This window comes from Euprymna scolopes, chromosome 19 (genome assembly GCF_053919585.1).
Source record: "Euprymna scolopes isolate OS-2025 chromosome 19, ASM5391958v1, whole genome shotgun sequence".
In the NCBI taxonomy this organism is placed as follows: Eukaryota; Metazoa; Mollusca; class Cephalopoda; order Sepiida; family Sepiolidae; genus Euprymna; species Euprymna scolopes.
In genome coordinates, this window is record NC_136500.1 from 59,722,863 (window position 1) to 59,741,609 (window position 18,747).

The following is an 18,747-nucleotide window of genomic DNA, read 5'->3' on the forward strand; positions in this document are numbered from 1 at the left end:
TTACAGGTAAACTTCGATAACTAATTTAACTAAGTTATCTCCCTTGCATTAACTTAGACAGTAGTAGCCTAAAAAGACTTGCTGTCGCCTGATCTCTATTGTAAAATTAAAAAAAAAAAATGAACGAAAGAGTGTTTTAGAGATAACTTCACATGTATATATCAAAGTTCAAATAAAAGCATTACAAATGTTTATAGATTGATTCATTCGTTTGGCAGAATAAGGAAAAAGAATCAACAGATCAAATACACACAACATATCTATCTTATTAAATGAAATGGATTTGTATATTTATATGTTGATTGACCTATTGAATATCATCGCGGCCTGTGAATCGGCGATATAGATATGTCCTGATCGTTTACTCACTAGCACTGTTGGTAAAGGCATTAACCAGCAACATCGGACATTTTTTTTTACTATAGACAATAAAACGGAAGTTTTCAAAAAACAAGTATATTACAAATAAATGTTAACATGACAGCAGTTGGTGGGTTTCTACCAGTATTCTATTTGAATTCACTTCTGTTTTTGTTGTCTAAAATTAAAAAAGGTTTACATTGTTTCAAATTATAAAATGTTCTATTTATATTGTTTATAAATATAAAAAGAAATCTGTATATATTATTTAAAATAAACAATTGTTTTTATTATTTAAAGAAAAAGATCTGTTTCTGCTTATTTAAAACTGTCACCTTCTGTAATACCGATATTATTGTTTACATGGTAACTACAGCCGTTTTTATGATAGAGAGGTTAAGATTATCTTTCCACCTAAACTCCAGTCTTGCCGGAGAATAACTTATCTTGCCTTTGATGCTTCTTATATACTTGTTACTTTTACTACTTTTTCGTTTGGTTATTTCAAGTAAAAAAAATAAAAAAATGGAGCGGTTGTATTACTATACACATAGATTCGATAAAGTGGTCAAAATTCAAATATATACCAAATAAATGTTATCAAACACAAGATAAGTTATTCTTCTACCTATTTGGAAAAGCGGTACTGGTCGCGATTAGAGTTCCCTGCCGAACACCCTAAAAAAAAACACTGACTTCTCCCTATGCAGGAGCAAAGGACATGTTTTAGTTGCCATAGTAACTAAACGATCATGAATTTTTATCGACTTTGTTTTACTGTTTATGAATATTGAAATAAAAGACATTACTACACATTTATTAATAATATCTCACTTTTAATCACTTTTATCGACCTTACGGTGTTAAAGAGGGTGTGAGACGCCATCTTGAATTTTCCAATACATCGGTAAACACTATATGTTTTTTGGGGTTTGTATTACTGTACACATAGATTCGAAAAAGTTGTCAAAACAACAAATATATAACAAATAAATGTTATCAACGGCAAGAGAAGTTACTTTTCTACCAAACTGGATATATTTTTCGTGTTTTTATTCAATGTAACATGTAAGCATACAGTGTTTACGGAAAATTCAAGATGGCGTCTCACACCCTCTTTAACACCGTAACTTTGGAAAAAGGTGTTATAAATAAAAAACCATACAAAATACTATTAAAAACCCGCCGAATATATGTCAACCTATGTCACGGTAACATATATTGAGCGAGTTTTTAACAGTATTTTATCCGGTTTTTTATTTATAACATCTTTTCCCACACTTACCGTGTTAAAGAGAGAATAAGACGCCATCTTGAATGTTTCAATACATCGGTAAACACTGTATGGTTTTCGATCTGAATAAACATGTTACATTGAATAAAAACACGAAAAATATATCCAGGTTGGTAGAAAAGTAACTTATCTTGCCTTTGATAACATTTATTTGTTATATATTTGTTGTTTTGACAACTTTTTCGCATCTGTGTACAGTAATACAAACCCGATTTATCTTTTCAAAATTTAAAATTTTGCCTATTTCTTCAATATAATTTTATTTTGAATTTTAAAAAACGAAAATGTATTAATCCCGTTTTCCAGAATCGGTAAAAAAAATCATTTTAAAAAATCACCATTTAGTTTACAGCAAAATCAATGATTTAGTTTACGTGTTGAAAAGACATACACATACGTTTTTTTTTTTTACACATACGTTTTATTTAGGTGTTGAAAGAGTCGGTGCCCGCCATTAGGATTAACGGTCGTGCGACCGAGCACCTGCTGATATCTTAGCGCTCTTTTCGTATTCCAAATTTTCCTTTGTGTTAATTTTTAAACAACCAATGAAAATGTAGCAAATACAACGCTCGCTGGGAGCCGGTTTTACTAATATATAAAGCATTCGAGCGAGTGGTTGCCTTCAGTATTTAGCTTGCTACTGAAAATTACTATGCCTCCTAAACCCGAAGTTAGCTCTAAAGGCGCTAAGAAAGCCGGTAAGGCTAAACCTGCCCGTGATGGTAAGAAAAGGAAAAAGAAGAGGAAGGAAAGTTATTCCATCTACATTTACAAAGTAATGAAACAAGTTCATCCTGACACTGGAATTTCTAGCAAAGCCATGTCTATTATGAACAGTTTTGTTAACGATCTTTTTGAGAGAATCGCTAATGAAGCCAGTCGTCTGTCCCATTACAGCAAGAAAAGAACACTTAGCAGCCGTGAGGTCCAGACCGCTGTCCGTCTCCTTCTCCCTGGTGAGTTGGCTAAACATGCTGTCTCTGAGGGAACCAAAGCTGTCACCAAATACACCAGCGCCAAGTAAAAAAGCGTTTTCTCCCAAAGAAAACAAAATCCCCAAACGGCCCTTTTCAGGGCCACTCATTTTTTCACGAATGTTTCCTCACTTTCTATATTTTAATGCACTTTACTCACACTAGATTTCATAAATATTTCCCTCTCTTTTTATGGCGTAGTTCTTTATAAGATATGTTTGTAGAAGATTAGGAAAATATTTGCAATTTTTATTTGAACTTGTAAATCGGTTTAAGTCAATCTTAATACAAAGTTTAGCATTTCTTTTAATGTTTTTATTTAAATTTATAATTTTTTCCCCTCTTTCTTATTCGTTATCCGTACAATCACATTAAAAAGCCATTCGCTTAATAGTATGCATTTAAATATTACCTGAAATATTTTTGTTTTGTTTTTTTAACGGGCATTCATTTAACGTCTAAAAGAAAAAAAATTGAATGCTTTTAAATAATAAAAAGATTAATTTCGTAATTAACGCAATGCAAGTAACCAAATCAGTTTTTTGATGATAAATTGTACAAATTCTAAATGAATCGTTTCTTCTAATGTGTGAATATCTTTGAATTTTCTCTATTGTCTATCCGAACTTCAAATCTTAATTTCGGAGTTCAGTTCTTGCATATCAAATAGAATCGAAACTGCATTTAAAAGATTCCCTTGTAAAATCTACAGAAAAACTTAGTTTTTGTCCAAATAAATCGATTACAATTCTTAACTCATCGTCGAGATTTCAAACATTCGCTGCAAGTTTTTCTTTTGTTCTGAATCTAGACAGGTTTTCGAACCGAATGTGTTATCTTGTCTTTAATAACATTTATTTGTTATTTGAAATTTTGACCATTATTTTTTTTTACATACAATGTGTATTGTAAAACAAATCCCCATTCTTTTATTTCTTATTTTGAAGTTTTTGTGGATTCTTCAAAGACATAGCGGCTGTTTTTGTTTTGTTTTTTTTCTTATTCATTGGTAGCGTTTAATATTGCTTATCTTTTGAATCGAATAAACATGTTACATTAAATAAAAATAATAAAATATTTTCTTATTAAGTTAGGCGGAAAACTAACTTAGTTTACATTTGCTAACATTTATTTGTTATATATTTGCTTTCTGACAACTTGTTTTTTATAGTTTGCTGCGGGCGTCGTGTCGCCTATACTACTGCATTTTTTTTATATCCTACAAATACTTTACACACGTTGCCGCAGACTTTTAAATTCGGGTTTATTATCTATGAAATTTAATGTATTTAATTTCATTGAGACAGAGACAGTCGGGAAAATCTTTTCAAGGCACTATTTAAGTTCATTGAAAGATTTACCCAAAATAGTTAGTGCCCGCCATTTAGTGTAGCAAAATATAAGGATATGTAGTAATTCTTTTTTTTTTAATAGGAATTACATAAAAGATAAGTAAAAATAGATATTAGATAAAATACTAAAGAATAACATGAATTATTTACAAATGTTATTTACTTTACAGATTAATACAGAATTTTGAGATGTGTGTAAAAAATGGTTGTTATGAAATGTATTTAATCAACAATAGTAACAAAACTTGACTGCAAATTATAGGACGATATTGTGTTGTTTCCACTTGATCAAATATGCAACAAAAATAATTACAAACTGAAATATGGAGAATGATGATTTTAATGTCACACGATCTCAAATAAAAAAATGATTACAGATAATGTAACATGAGAAGTTCAAGTTCAATAACTCTGAATTAATTTAACTAAGTTATGTCCCTTGTATTAAAATTAAAATTGAGACAGTAAAAGTTTCAAGAAGACTTCCTCTCACTTGATCTCTAATTTTAAAGTAGTTTTGAAATTGTTCTTAAATCACATGTACCATTTAAGATAAAATGCCTTTTTCCAGAAATTCAAATCATTTTTATTAGAATAAATTATTTTATGACCAGATATATGTCGTTGAAAATGTTATTTAATTATTGAAATAAACAACTTTCAGTCAATGACAATTTATTTCAGAGCTCTAGTCAGTGGGGAGATTTTGCACTTCAACTGAAGTAACAATAATTGACTGCAAATTATAGGATGATATTGGCTTGTTGCCACTGCAAAAATAATGACAACTAAAATGTGGAGAATGATGATTTTAATGTCACTTGATTTCAAGTAAAAATGATTACATGTGAAGTCCGATCTCCCTTGTATTAATTATTCAACCTGAGACAGTAGTAACCTAAAGCAAAACTTGTTTTCGCATGAGAACTAAATAAGAAATGTTATCAAAGCCAAGATAAGTTACTTTTCTACCTAAGTAGAGTTTTTATTTAATGTAACATGTTCATTCAGCTCGTAAAACATAGTGTTTACTGATGTATTGGAAAATTGAAAATGATGCCCGACTCTCTCTCTCCAGTCTTTGGCACGGCAAGTTTGGGAAAAAGACTTAAAAATAAAATTATATACAAAATACTGTTATAAACTCACCAAAACTGCCACGTTAAGATATATCGAGTAAGTTTCTAACAGTATTTTGTGTAGGTTTTATTTTTAACTCCATTTCCCAAACTTATCGTGTCAAAGAGAGAGTCGGGAGGCAATTTTTAATTTTTCAATACATCGGTAAACACTGTATGTTTTTCGATCTGTATCAACATGTTACAAAATATATCCAGTTTGGTAGAAAAGTAACTTATCTTGCCTTTTATAACATTTATTTGTTATATATTTGTTTTCTGACAACTTTTTCGAATCTTTGTGTATAGTAATACAAACCCCAATTGGTTTATCATTCAACTTCTGGATCTATTTTAAGTTAAAAAGAAATCGAAATAATTATATTATAAATATGATGTCGATTAAAAGTCTGTAGTTTCACGTTTGCCATTGGGAGCAGTTAATGCAAGTAGGTTATGGAGAAACACAACAAAAAATCTCTTTGTAGACAGAATAAACGAAATCAAAACAAGATGGCGACTGACTTTAACCGCATGTCGTATGAAAAGACATTTCAATTTACTTCAAACGAAATTAAAATGATGGGGCTAAATTTTATATTAAGTTTTCTGAAGGTGCGTAAAACAATGAATGCAAAAAAAAAAAAAAAATTTTATAAATAATCACAAAGGTCAGAAGTAAAAAATCGCATTAAGTAAGACTCATGAAAAACATTTCGAGAAAATGCAGGTGGCCCTGAAAAGGGCCGTTTGTGTTGTGTCAAGGAAATAAGAGAATTTACTTGGCAGCTTTCTGGGTCTTCTTGGGAAGAAGTACAGCTTGGATGTTGGGGAGGACACCGCCTTGGGCAATGGTCACTCCGGCCAAGAATTTGTTTAATTCTTCGTCATTACGGATGGCCAATTGCAAGTGACGGGGAATGATTCTGGATTTCTTGTTGTCTCTCGCAGCATTTCCAGCCAACTCGAGAACCTCAGCGGCCAAATATTCCATGACGGCAGCCAAATAGACGGGTGCACCGGCACCAATTCTCTCAGAATAGTTACCCTTGCGGAGGAGACGATGGATACGACCAACGGGGAATTGAAGTCCGGCACGGGATGAACGAGTCTTGCTCTTTCCCTTGGCTTTACCTCCTAGTAAGTTTCTAACAGTATTTTGTGTAGGTTTTATTTTTAACTCCATTTCCCAAACTTATCGTGTCAAAGAGAGAGTCGGGAGGCAATTTTTAATTTTTCAATACATCGGTAAACACTGTATGTTTTTCGATCTGTATCAACATGTTACAAAATATATCCAGTTTGGTAGAAAAGTAACTTATCTTGCCTTTTATAACATTTATTTGTTATATATTTGTTTTCTGACAACTTTTTCGAATCTTTGTGTATAGTAATACAAACCCCAATTGGTTTATCATTCAACTTCTGGATCTATTTTAAGTTAAAAAGAAATCGAAATAATTATATTATAAATATGATGTCGATTAAAAGTCTGTAGTTTCACGTTTGCCATTGGGAGCAGTTAATGCAAGTAGGTTATGGAGAAACACAACAAAAAATCTCTTTGTAGACAGAATAAACGAAATCAAAACAAGATGGCGACTGACTTTAACCGCATGTCGTATGAAAAGACATTTCAATTTACTTCAAACGAAATTAAAATGATGGGGCTAAATTTTATATTAAGTTTTCTGAAGGTGCGTAAAACAATGAATGCAAAAAAAAAAAAAAAATTTTATAAATAATCACAAAGGTCAGAAGTAAAAAATCGCATTAAGTAAGACTCATGAAAAACATTTCGAGAAAATGCAGGTGGCCCTGAAAAGGGCCGTTTGTGTTGTGTCAAGGAAATAAGAGAATTTACTTGGCAGCTTTCTGGGTCTTCTTGGGAAGAAGTACAGCTTGGATGTTGGGGAGGACACCGCCTTGGGCAATGGTCACTCCGGCCAAGAATTTGTTTAATTCTTCGTCATTACGGATGGCCAATTGCAAGTGACGGGGAATGATTCTGGATTTCTTGTTGTCTCTCGCAGCATTTCCAGCCAACTCGAGAACCTCAGCGGCCAAATATTCCATGACGGCAGCCAAATAGACGGGTGCACCGGCACCAATTCTCTCAGAATAGTTACCCTTGCGGAGGAGACGATGGATACGACCAACGGGGAATTGAAGTCCGGCACGGGATGAACGAGTCTTGCTCTTTCCCTTGGCTTTACCTCCTAGTAAGTTTCTAACAGTATTTTGTGTAGGTTTTATTTTTAACTCCATTTCCCAAACTTATCGTGTCAAAGAGAGAGTCGGGAGGCAATTTTTAATTTTTCAATACATCGGTAAACACTGTATGTTTTTCGATCTGTATCAACATGTTACAAAATATATCCAGTTTGGTAGAAAAGTAACTTATCTTGCCTTTTATAACATTTATTTGTTATATATTTGTTTTCTGACAACTTTTTCGAATCTTTGTGTATAGTAATACAAACCCCAATTGGTTTATCATTCAACTTCTGGATCTATTTTAAGTTAAAAAGAAATCGAAATAATTATATTATAAATATGATGTCGATTAAAAGTCTGTAGTTTCACGTTTGCCATTGGGAGCAGTTAATGCAAGTAGGTTATGGAGAAACACAACAAAAAATCTCTTTGTAGACAGAATAAACGAAATCAAAACAAGATGGCGACTGACTTTAACCGCATGTCGTATGAAAAGACATTTCAATTTACTTCAAACGAAATTAAAATGATGGGGCTAAATTTTATATTAAGTTTTCTGAAGGTGCGTAAAACAATGAATGCAAAAAAAAAAAAAAAATTTTATAAATAATCACAAAGGTCAGAAGTAAAAAATCGCATTAAGTAAGACTCATGAAAAACATTTCGAGAAAATGCAGGTGGCCCTGAAAAGGGCCGTTCGTGTTGTGTCAAGGAAATAAGAGAATTTACTTGGCAGCTTTCTGGGTCTTCTTGGGAAGAAGTACAGCTTGGATGTTGGGGAGGACACCGCCTTGGGCAATGGTCACTCCGGCCAAGAATTTGTTTAATTCTTCGTCATTACGGATGGCCAATTGCAAGTGACGGGGAATGATTCTGGATTTCTTGTTGTCTCTCGCAGCATTTCCAGCCAACTCGAGAACCTCAGCGGCCAAATATTCCATGACGGCAGCCAAATAGACGGGTGCACCGGCACCAATTCTCTCAGAATAGTTACCCTTGCGGAGGAGACGATGGATACGACCAACGGGGAATTGAAGTCCGGCACGGGATGAACGAGTCTTGCTCTTTCCCTTGGCTTTACCTCCTAGTAAGTTTCTAACAGTATTTTGTGTAGGTTTTATTTTTAACTCCATTTCCCAAACTTATCGTGTCAAAGAGAGAGTCGGGAGGCAATTTTTAATTTTTCAATACATCGGTAAACACTGTATGTTTTTCGATCTGTATCAACATGTTACAAAATATATCCAGTTTGGTAGAAAAGTAACTTATCTTGCCTTTTATAACATTTATTTGTTATATATTTGTTTTCTGACAACTTTTTCGAATCTTTGTGTATAGTAATACAAACCCCAATTGGTTTATCATTCAACTTCTGGATCTATTTTAAGTTAAAAAGAAATCGAAATAATTATATTATAAATATGATGTCGATTAAAAGTCTGTAGTTTCACGTTTGCCATTGGGAGCAGTTAATGCAAGTAGGTTATGGAGAAACACAACAAAAAATCTCTTTGTAGACAGAATAAACGAAATCAAAACAAGATGGCGACTGACTTTAACCGCATGTCGTATGAAAAGACATTTCAATTTACTTCAAACGAAATTAAAATGATGGGGCTAAATTTTATATTAAGTTTTCTGAAGGTGCGTAAAACAATGAATGCAAAAAAAAAAAAAAAATTTTATAAATAATCACAAAGGTCAGAAGTAAAAAATCGCATTAAGTAAGACTCATGAAAAACATTTCGAGAAAATGCAGGTGGCCCTGAAAAGGGCCGTTTGTGTTGTGTCAAGGAAATAAGAGAATTTACTTGGCAGCTTTCTGGGTCTTCTTGGGAAGAAGTACAGCTTGGATGTTGGGGAGGACACCGCCTTGGGCAATGGTCACTCCGGCCAAGAATTTGTTTAATTCTTCGTCATTACGGATGGCCAATTGCAAGTGACGGGGAATGATTCTGGATTTCTTGTTGTCTCTCGCAGCATTTCCAGCCAACTCGAGAACCTCAGCGGCCAAATATTCCATGACGGCAGCCAAATAGACGGGTGCACCGGCACCAATTCTCTCAGAATAGTTACCCTTGCGGAGGAGACGATGGATACGACCAACGGGGAATTGAAGTCCGGCACGGGATGAACGAGTCTTGCTCTTTCCCTTGGCTTTACCTCCTAGTAAGTTTCTAACAGTATTTTGTGTAGGTTTTATTTTTAACTCCATTTCCCAAACTTATCGTGTCAAAGAGAGAGTCGGGAGGCAATTTTTAATTTTTCAATACATCGGTAAACACTGTATGTTTTTCGATCTGTATCAACATGTTACAAAATATATCCAGTTTGGTAGAAAAGTAACTTATCTTGCCTTTTATAACATTTATTTGTTATATATTTGTTTTCTGACAACTTTTTCGAATCTTTGTGTATAGTAATACAAACCCCAATTGGTTTATCATTCAACTTCTGGATCTATTTTAAGTTAAAAAGAAATCGAAATAATTATATTATAAATATGATGTCGATTAAAAGTCTGTAGTTTCACGTTTGCCATTGGGAGCAGTTAATGCAAGTAGGTTATGGAGAAACACAACAAAAAATCTCTTTGTAGACAGAATAAACGAAATCAAAACAAGATGGCGACTGACTTTAACCGCATGTCGTATGAAAAGACATTTCAATTTACTTCAAACGAAATTAAAATGATGGGGCTAAATTTTATATTAAGTTTTCTGAAGGTGCGTAAAACAATGAATGCAAAAAAAAAAAAAAAATTTTATAAATAATCACAAAGGTCAGAAGTAAAAAATCGCATTAAGTAAGACTCATGAAAAACATTTCGAGAAAATGCAGGTGGCCCTGAAAAGGGCCGTTTGTGTTGTGTCAAGGAAATAAGAGAATTTACTTGGCAGCTTTCTGGGTCTTCTTGGGAAGAAGTACAGCTTGGATGTTGGGGAGGACACCGCCTTGGGCAATGGTCACTCCGGCCAAGAATTTGTTTAATTCTTCGTCATTACGGATGGCCAATTGCAAGTGACGGGGAATGATTCTGGATTTCTTGTTGTCTCTCGCAGCATTTCCAGCCAACTCGAGAACCTCAGCGGCCAAATATTCCATGACGGCAGCCAAATAGACGGGTGCACCGGCACCAATTCTCTCAGAATAGTTACCCTTGCGGAGGAGACGATGGATACGACCAACGGGGAATTGAAGTCCGGCACGGGATGAACGAGTCTTGCTCTTTCCCTTGGCTTTACCTCCTAGTAAGTTTCTAACAGTATTTTGTGTAGGTTTTATTTTTAACTCCATTTCCCAAACTTATCGTGTCAAAGAGAGAGTCGGGAGGCAATTTTTAATTTTTCAATACATCGGTAAACACTGTATGTTTTTCGATCTGTATCAACATGTTACAAAATATATCCAGTTTGGTAGAAAAGTAACTTATCTTGCCTTTTATAACATTTATTTGTTATATATTTGTTTTCTGACAACTTTTTCGAATCTTTGTGTATAGTAATACAAACCCCAATTGGTTTATCATTCAACTTCTGGATCTATTTTAAGTTAAAAAGAAATCGAAATAATTATATTATAAATATGATGTCGATTAAAAGTCTGTAGTTTCACGTTTGCCATTGGGAGCAGTTAATGCAAGTAGGTTATGGAGAAACACAACAAAAAATCTCTTTGTAGACAGAATAAACGAAATCAAAACAAGATGGCGACTGACTTTAACCGCATGTCGTATGAAAAGACATTTCAATTTACTTCAAACGAAATTAAAATGATGGGGCTAAATTTTATATTAAGTTTTCTGAAGGTGCGTAAAACAATGAATGCAAAAAAAAAAAAAAAATTTTATAAATAATCACAAAGGTCAGAAGTAAAAAATCGCATTAAGTAAGACTCATGAAAAACATTTCGAGAAAATGCAGGTGGCCCTGAAAAGGGCCGTTCGTGTTGTGTCAAGGAAATAAGAGAATTTACTTGGCAGCTTTCTGGGTCTTCTTGGGAAGAAGTACAGCTTGGATGTTGGGGAGGACACCGCCTTGGGCAATGGTCACTCCGGCCAAGAATTTGTTTAATTCTTCGTCATTACGGATGGCCAATTGCAAGTGACGGGGAATGATTCTGGATTTCTTGTTGTCTCTCGCAGCATTTCCAGCCAACTCGAGAACCTCAGCGGCCAAATATTCCATGACGGCAGCCAAATAGACGGGTGCACCGGCACCAATTCTCTCAGAATAGTTACCCTTGCGGAGGAGACGATGGATACGACCAACGGGGAATTGAAGTCCGGCACGGGATGAACGAGTCTTGCTCTTTCCCTTGGCTTTACCTCCTAGTAAGTTTCTAACAGTATTTTGTGTAGGTTTTATTTTTAACTCCATTTCCCAAACTTATCGTGTCAAAGAGAGAGTCGGGAGGCAATTTTTAATTTTTCAATACATCGGTAAACACTGTATGTTTTTCGATCTGTATCAACATGTTACAAAATATATCCAGTTTGGTAGAAAAGTAACTTATCTTGCCTTTTATAACATTTATTTGTTATATATTTGTTTTCTGACAACTTTTTCGAATCTTTGTGTATAGTAATACAAACCCCAATTGGTTTATCATTCAACTTCTGGATCTATTTTAAGTTAAAAAGAAATCGAAATAATTATATTATAAATATGATGTCGATTAAAAGTCTGTAGTTTCACGTTTGCCATTGGGAGCAGTTAATGCAAGTAGGTTATGGAGAAACACAACAAAAAATCTCTTTGTAGACAGAATAAACGAAATCAAAACAAGATGGCGACTGACTTTAACCGCATGTCGTATGAAAAGACATTTCAATTTACTTCAAACGAAATTAAAATGATGGGGCTAAATTTTATATTAAGTTTTCTGAAGGTGCGTAAAACAATGAATGCAAAAAAAAAAAAAAAATTTTATAAATAATCACAAAGGTCAGAAGTAAAAAATCGCATTAAGTAAGACTCATGAAAAACATTTCGAGAAAATGCAGGTGGCCCTGAAAAGGGCCGTTTGTGTTGTGTCAAGGAAATAAGAGAATTTACTTGGCAGCTTTCTGGGTCTTCTTGGGAAGAAGTACAGCTTGGATGTTGGGGAGGACACCGCCTTGGGCAATGGTCACTCCGGCCAAGAATTTGTTTAATTCTTCGTCATTACGGATGGCCAATTGCAAGTGACGGGGAATGATTCTGGATTTCTTGTTGTCTCTCGCAGCATTTCCAGCCAACTCGAGAACCTCAGCGGCCAAATATTCCATGACGGCAGCCAAATAGACGGGTGCACCGGCACCAATTCTCTCAGAATAGTTACCCTTGCGGAGGAGACGATGGATACGACCAACGGGGAATTGAAGTCCGGCACGGGATGAACGAGTCTTGCTCTTTCCCTTGGCTTTACCTCCTAGTAAGTTTCTAACAGTATTTTGTGTAGGTTTTATTTTTAACTCCATTTCCCAAACTTATCGTGTCAAAGAGAGAGTCGGGAGGCAATTTTTAATTTTTCAATACATCGGTAAACACTGTATGTTTTTCGATCTGTATCAACATGTTACAAAATATATCCAGTTTGGTAGAAAAGTAACTTATCTTGCCTTTTATAACATTTATTTGTTATATATTTGTTTTCTGACAACTTTTTCGAATCTTTGTGTATAGTAATACAAACCCCAATTGGTTTATCATTCAACTTCTGGATCTATTTTAAGTTAAAAAGAAATCGAAATAATTATATTATAAATATGATGTCGATTAAAAGTCTGTAGTTTCACGTTTGCCATTGGGAGCAGTTAATGCAAGTAGGTTATGGAGAAACACAACAAAAAATCTCTTTGTAGACAGAATAAACGAAATCAAAACAAGATGGCGACTGACTTTAACCGCATGTCGTATGAAAAGACATTTCAATTTACTTCAAACGAAATTAAAATGATGGGGCTAAATTTTATATTAAGTTTTCTGAAGGTGCGTAAAACAATGAATGCAAAAAAAAAAAAAAAATTTTATAAATAATCACAAAGGTCAGAAGTAAAAAATCGCATTAAGTAAGACTCATGAAAAACATTTCGAGAAAATGCAGGTGGCCCTGAAAAGGGCCGTTTGTGTTGTGTCAAGGAAATAAGAGAATTTACTTGGCAGCTTTCTGGGTCTTCTTGGGAAGAAGTACAGCTTGGATGTTGGGGAGGACACCGCCTTGGGCAATGGTCACTCCGGCCAAGAATTTGTTTAATTCTTCGTCATTACGGATGGCCAATTGCAAGTGACGGGGAATGATTCTGGATTTCTTGTTGTCTCTCGCAGCATTTCCAGCCAACTCGAGAACCTCAGCGGCCAAATATTCCATGACGGCAGCCAAATAGACGGGTGCACCGGCACCAATTCTCTCAGAATAGTTACCCTTGCGGAGGAGACGATGGATACGACCAACGGGGAATTGAAGTCCGGCACGGGATGAACGAGTCTTGCTCTTTCCCTTGGCTTTACCTCCTTTACCACGACCAGACATTTTTAGGTTTGCTGTTTCAAAAACTCAAACGACTTTACAAAACGCACGCAACTTGCCTTAAATACGCGCAGGTCGGCTCCTGGTAACTGCTGGCTTTGTTATGTCTGCATTAAGTTTTAACCGCTCTCGTATTAGATTGGCCAGAAAATAGCAAAACTACACAAGCTGTGAAGTTTTGCTGCTAGTTTCCGACCAATCAAATACGAGCGATTTGAGAGAGAACATCTTGATTGTTTTGTGGGAGCCGGTCTGTTTCGTATATAAAGGGAAGGAAAGAAGTTGCCTTAATAAATTTGTCGAAATGGCTCCCCCCACTGAAGTTAGCAAGAAAGGCGCTAAGAAAGCCGGTAAGGCTAAACCTGCCCGTGATGGCAAGAAAAAGAGAAAGAAGAGGAAGGAAAGTTATTCCATTTACATTTACAAAGTAATGAAACAAGTTCATCCTGACACTGGAATTTCTAGCAAAGCCATGTCTATTATGAACAGTTTTGTTAACGATCTTTTTGAGAGAATCGCTAATGAAGCTAGCCGTCTGTCCCATTACAGCAAGAAAAGAACACTTAGCAGCCGTGAGGTCCAGACCGCTGTCCGTCTCCTTCTCCCTGGTGAGTTGGCTAAACATGCTGTCTCTGAAGGAACCAAAGCTGTCACCAAATACACCAGCGCCAAGTAAAAAGCGTTTTCTTCCAAAGAAAACAAATTCCCAAAACGGCCCTTTTCAGGGCCACCATTTTTTCACGAATGTTTCTTCACTTTCTATATTTTAATGCGATTATTCACCGTTTAGATTTCATAGATATTCCCATCTCTTTCTATGGCGTAAATATTACTTATTTCTATATAATGTATATTCGGAGAAGATTAGGGAAAGACAGTCTTAAATTATATTTGTAATTTTGGTACTTATGCAGAGAGTGATCCGGACGTAACTCACCGGACGCTCGGCTAGCCCCGTAACACGACGTCGACAGCCGGAGTTAGCCGAGCGTCGGCGATGTAGTTCGACGGTTGTCAACGCTACGCGCGTGCGCGACGCAAGAAAAAAATTCAAAGCAGCAGACGACAATAAGGAAAAAGAAGAAAAGAAAGTAAAACAGTACAGATCAATCAGATTTATTTAACAACAACCGTTACAATTTCATATTTATTTAACAACCCTTAAAATTGCGTACCTATGGAAGGAAATATGAACTTAACATATTTGTCGGAAAAATTGCGCAGCGAGTGTCCTGGAATTTTGTCAGGAAAGGAGTTTGCTTGCAAAAAAGAAAACCTGTCCCTCATAGTCGTGTGATGCCCTCCAACAGTCTGAGGAAATACCAACAGTAAATATTCCTCGCATTTTTCTTTTACCAGGTTTTTCCTTAACCCTAACCACCCAAAAAAAAAAAAAAAAAAAAGTTTGCTTGTTACCTTTTTTTTTCGCTGTTTATTCTTAAAAAAATAAAAAAAATAACCCTAAAAAAAAAAAAAAAAACACCCCCCCCCCCAAAAAAAAAAAAACATGCTTTGTAAAAAAAAACAAATTTTGCTTGTTACCTTTCTTCAAAAAAAAAAAAAAAAAAAACTTTCTTGTATATAAAAAGCACTTTACATTTACAAAAAAGAAAAAAAAAATACAAAAAAATTTGTTTTCCATTACAGTAAATAAAAGTTTTAACAAATTTTACATTCAGGTAGGTTTCTCTTTTCTTGTTATGTTTTCAGCGCCGACGCTCGGCTTGCTTTTCCTCGCCGACGCTCGGCTAACTCCGGCTGTTGACGTCGTTTTACGGGGCAAGCCGAGCGTCCGGTGAGTTACGTCCGGATCACTCTGCATAAGTACCGCAATTTTTATTTGTAAACAGATTTTTATTTGTGAACTTGTAAATTTGTTTAAGTCAATCTTAGCATTTCTTTCAATGTTTTTATTTAAATTTATAATTTTTTCCAGCTTTCTTATTCGTTATCCGTACAATCACATTAAAAAGCCAATCACATAATATGCATTTAAATATTACCTGAAATATTTTTTTGTTTGTTAACGTGCATTCATTTAACGTCTGAAATTAAAAAATAATAAACCTCTTAAATAATTAAAAAACAAAAGAGCTATTGCGTAATCAATACCAAGCAAGTAACCAACTTTAAAAGTTTTTAAAAGATAAATTATACAAATTCTAAATGAATCGTTTTTTTTTTTTTTTTTTTTTTTTCTAATGTGCGAATGTTTTTTGGATTTTCTCTTATTGTCTTACCGAAGTTCAAATCTTAATTTCGGAGTTCAATTCTTGCATATCAAATATAATCGAAACAGCAATTAAAAGATTACACCTCTTGTAAAATCGACAGAAAAACTTAGTTTTTGTCCAAATAAATCGATGACAATTTTTAACTCATCGTCGAAATTTCAAACATTCGCTGCAAGTTTTTCTTGTGTTCACCTGAATCTAGAAGGTTTTCGAACCGCATAAACGTTTTAAAGTGAGTAAAGCCACAAAAACTTTATCAGATAGGTAGAAGAGTAACTTGTCTTTAATAACATTTGTTATTTGAAATTTTTTCGTACCATGTGTATTGTAAAACAAATCCCCATTCTTTTATTTCTTATTTTGAAGTTTCTGTCGAGTCGTCAAAGACATCGCGGCCATTTTTTCTTGTTCATCGGTCTTGCCTTTCGAACAGAATAAACATTTTACATTAAAAACAATATTGAAATCTTATCCAGTTATAGAGAAAACGAACTTATCTTACATTTTCTAAAATTTATTTGTTATATTTGTTTTCTGGCAACGTTTTTGTATCTGTGGATTGTAAAACAAAGCCAAATGGGGTTACAATACTTGACTTGAAAAAAAAAATGTTTTTGATAGTTTGCTGCGGACATGACGTTGCCTATACTTCTGCATCATCCTATGTAATATTATATCTTCATATATATACATACGTACATGTGCTGTGTCATACACACACACACACATATATATATAATGGATTTTACCTATATATATATATATATATATATATATATATATATATATATATATATAACGACCGGCTTTACAAAGAAGATCACGATAGATTACAGTAAACACAATGTGTAGAATTTTATTATTAACGGCAATTAATTTGTACATCTTTTTTTACCAGAGCATAAAGATGAACGGATGAAAAATATTTGCCTCCCCTAGAACGATTGAATGACCGTGAGGGAGAGGTGTCACAGAAAAATCATTTTATTTTTATTTCAATATAATTTATTCATTTTACATTTTCTTTTACCTTATTAATTTTGTTCGGGTTTATTTTCTATGAAATTTAATGTATGCTGCGTATTTGTTTATTAGAATTTCATTTTTTCGATTTGAGAGAGAATATATATATATATTAATTCCGTTTTCGAGAATCAGGAAAATCATTCCAAGGCACAATTTCCCGTCATTTTTGTAGCAAAATGTAAGGATATGTAGTAATTCTTTTTTTGACTTTGCTTGCAAATATTTCGACACGAGTTCTTCATGGCTTGTGTTTACAATTTGAAGTTTACTACATATTTATTTAGTAGAAAGAAACGATATGTTAGAACGTAATGTCGCCGTAATTAAACTCTCCAAAATTACGAAAAATAATCGGTTAAAAAATAATTATCGATGAAAACAATTATTGAAAGAAAATTTACCTAATTGAGTTTTTAGTTATCTCCCGTCGATAAACCGGTTTAATTACAAAACAATGACTTCACTAATTATAATCAACTTACTTTATTAAACAAAGGGACATAACTCTTGGGTCTTGTATAATAAACCGTCAAATTTTCTTTTAACGATCTTTAAAAATTGTCGGGTGCTTATTTATATTGAGATATATGCAAAATATTACAGTTCAAAATAGGAAAACGGTATTTTTTTCAATTGCAGTCATTATCTTTGAGAACTGACAAAATTCCCCACTTTGTTTTGAATATTTCACAGATAATTTAACTTAAATTCTTGCCTAAAAACAAAGTTATTTAAAATTATAGGATTTTTTTTCTTTTTGAGTGATATACCATATTTGCTCAAATATTGGAAGTTAGTACATGGGATTAATACTTTTGTTATAATTGTAAAATTATTTTTAAGTCTGAGGTTTTTAAACAGAATAGCTAATTATTCATGTCTGCAATGAAAACAAAATAAGCGAATTATACAGAATAATGAAAAAAGGGTACTAGTGCATGAGCTGGCCTGGGCGTGGCTTATCACTCGCTCGGATTTCTCCGTAAAATGACGTCACATGCTGCCATCTGACGGAGAAAATGGACGAGGGGTGGGGGTGGGGTGCTTACAGAGAGAGAAAACGCGAAAAAAATAAATGGCCGACAGGGGGGGGGCTAGCAGCGCCAAATACAAGTTTCCAGAATATTTCAACACGAAACTGTTTGAAAAAATTAATTATAGCATTTTCTTTAATTACTAAAAAATTAATATAGTGGTAAAATTATTTAAAAAAAAAAAAAAAAGAAAACAGAAGCCAAACCATTTCAAAAAAGGTCAAATTCACGAAATTAGCCATTAAAAGAATAATAAATGGTAACATTAATAATGACAACTAAAATGTGGAGAATGATGATTTTAATGTCACTTGATCTCAAGTAAAAATGATTACATGTGAAGTCCGATCTCCCTTGTATCAATTATTCAAACTGAGACAGTAGTAGCCTAAAAAAACTTGCTGTCACATGATCTTTTATGAAAACTAAATAAAAAAAAGAGTATTTTTTTAACAATAACTACAGGTGTATGTATCAAAGTTTAAATAAAATTATTTGAAAATGTTAACTTTACAGATTGATACGTTCGTTTGACAGAATTCGGGGAAAAACATCAATAGATCAAATAAACACCGCATATATATCCTATTTCATGAAATAGGTTTGTATGTGTATGTATATTTAC

General features: G+C 33.9%; 2 pseudogenes across 2 annotated transcripts; both read left to right on the forward strand.

Moving 5' to 3' along the window:
• The first annotated feature begins 2,287 nt into the window (after positions 1-2,287).
• LOC145240160 (histone H2B, gonadal pseudogene) lies at positions 2,288-3,410 on the forward strand (annotated as a pseudogene). Its single transcript, XR_013862501.1, has one exon. The product of XR_013862501.1 is annotated as a histone H2B, gonadal pseudogene (transcript).
• Positions 3,411-13,997: 10,587 nt separating this feature from the next.
• Positions 13,998-15,500, forward strand: LOC145303642 (histone H2B, gonadal pseudogene; annotated as a pseudogene). Its single transcript, XR_013873755.1, has one exon. The product of XR_013873755.1 is annotated as a histone H2B, gonadal pseudogene (transcript).
• The last annotated feature ends 3,247 nt before the right edge of the window (positions 15,501-18,747 follow it).